Source organism: Penaeus monodon, chromosome 43 (assembly GCF_015228065.2).
Source record: "Penaeus monodon isolate SGIC_2016 chromosome 43, NSTDA_Pmon_1, whole genome shotgun sequence".
Lineage (NCBI taxonomy): Eukaryota > Metazoa > Arthropoda > Malacostraca > Decapoda > Penaeidae > Penaeus > Penaeus monodon.
The window spans coordinates 11,988,063-11,990,562 of NC_051428.1; positions in this window are offsets into that span (position 1 = coordinate 11,988,063).

The following is a 2,500-nucleotide window of genomic DNA, read 5'->3' on the forward strand; positions in this document are numbered from 1 at the left end:
AAAGCATAGTCGAAATTATATTGAGGATTGAATGTGTAATATATCCTATGAAGGAAAGAAGATAAGCCACAATATTTCACATAATTCTTTCTCTCTCTCTCGAAAAATAATGGAGAGATCGCGAATGCAAAACAAGCATATTCTGAAGACAATTTATATTCATCACATGTTTGTATGCCATTTTAATTGCATTCTAAGCGAGAAAAGAGGAAAAAAAATTAATTACTCGCACGCCAATTACTCTATTAAATTCTATAACCTGAAAATCTCCCTTATCTATTAATAAATACATTTTCATAGATAGATGAACAGGCAGGGGTAGTGCAAGCAGATAGATATGTACGGGTAATCAGACAGACAGACAGACATATGGAATGGGACAGACACACAAACAGACAGACAAACAAAAGCATATGGACAAAACAGGCAGACAGGCAGATGCATGAACAGACAAAAGGTAGATAGACACACATACAGGACAGAAAAGCAACCTGTTGATCGGTGAGTAGGCAATAAAACAGACAGAAACGGAACAGACAGGCAAAAGGTAAGTAAGAAAAAGAGAGATTGGAATGTAAGGAAGGGCAAACAGGCAGACTAGGATTAATGCAGGAATGTATAAGCAAAGTGACAGTCTGGCAGAAGAAGAGGGATAAAAGAAAGAAGAGAAAAGAGGAAGAGAAAAGGTAAAATAGGGAAGGGGAAAGGAACGAAAATAAACATAACTAAAATTATTTCGTATTATATAAAAGAGAAAAAAAAAAAAGCTGAGAAGAGGAATAACTATAGTAAGCTGAAAGGAAAGAAGAAACGACATAAAAAAAAAGTCCTCTCGATTGTAAAAAAAAAAAAAAAGTTCGATTTCGAGACAAAAGAAAGGAAAGAGTAGAACAAAGAAAAAACAAAACGAAATAAAGAATCCTTCCGTCTTAAAAAAAAAAAAAAAAAAAAAAAAAAAAAAAAAAAAAAACATGAGGACATAAATTTTGGCCGACACGCTGTGCCAATGGTGTATTTAATTAGGTCGGGAAAGTACTATAATTGTATAAAACCCGAGTCATTCTTCATTATGGGACGCTCGCGACAATGTTTTGCATTTATTTGATAAAGCATATATGTTGAATGATAATATACTCTTCGGTGATACTGTGGGGTAAAATATACCACAAAAGGATTTATTCAAAAGTGAAGGAACAAACAGTTCGAAATTCTCTGGGTTACACCTTAGTCTGATGAAGATTCATGACTCACTTTCAAATACATCTAGCTTGTGTTTTTTTGTCTATTACCTTATAATATCAGTTGAATGAATAGTTTATGGACTATGAATCTATGATAATCGGAATATCATATAATGAAGAGTCTTTAAAATAGAAAGAAGAAAATTAAATCTCATCATCACTATTATCAGTAATAATAGGAATAATGATAGTATCATATAAATGATCTTAGAAAGATTATAGTGATACAAAGCTGTAGCAATAACAATAATACCGATACTGATGATAATAATGGTAATAATAATTATAACATGAGTAATAGCAATGATGATGGTGAAAATTATAATGATGCACCATTATTATTGTTTATGATCATTAAGATGAGATTTTTTATTATTATTTTACTATTATTATACTATTTGAGGATAGTTGTAAAATGCATGATAATGATAATTAATACTTCTGATAACAATACTATAATGATATTAAAAGTATTGATAGTAATAAAAAAACATTGATAATACATTGATAACAATAACAATAATAACAATTAGTAATAATAATGATACTATAATGATGATGATGATGATTATAAACAATAACAACAGCACAAACACAGCAACACAACAACATAAATAATAATAATAATAATAATGATACTGATAATAATAATAATATCAACAGTAATAACGAAAACAGTAACAAACGATGCTAAGCTTAATTGTATAATATTAAATGATATGATACTAATTCAAACTACCACTAATAATAATGATATGATAATGATTCATAATAATAACATTGATAATAATAATACGGGTTACATCTGATAAAGAGTAATAATGATAATGATAATGATAATAAGAATAGTACAATAATAATAAAAATAATAATAATAATAATAATAATAACAATAATAATAATAGTGTATTTATTGTTATTATTATTCATCATTATTTATTATTTTATTAGCATTATTATATCAGTACTCTAATATATTAACAATAATAACAACAACGATGATAATAATAATAATAGTAATAATGATATGATAATTATGATATGATAATTACAATAATAATAATAATGATAATAATAATAATTAGGATTATAATGAAACTAACAATGATAATGATTAAAATAATGTTAATAATAAAGATAATAACAACAATTGATAACAATAATAGTAACAATGGAGAAAATAATAGGGAATAGTAAATATCAATAATAATAATAATGAAATCGTAATTAGTAGCAACGATAATAATAATAATTAATTA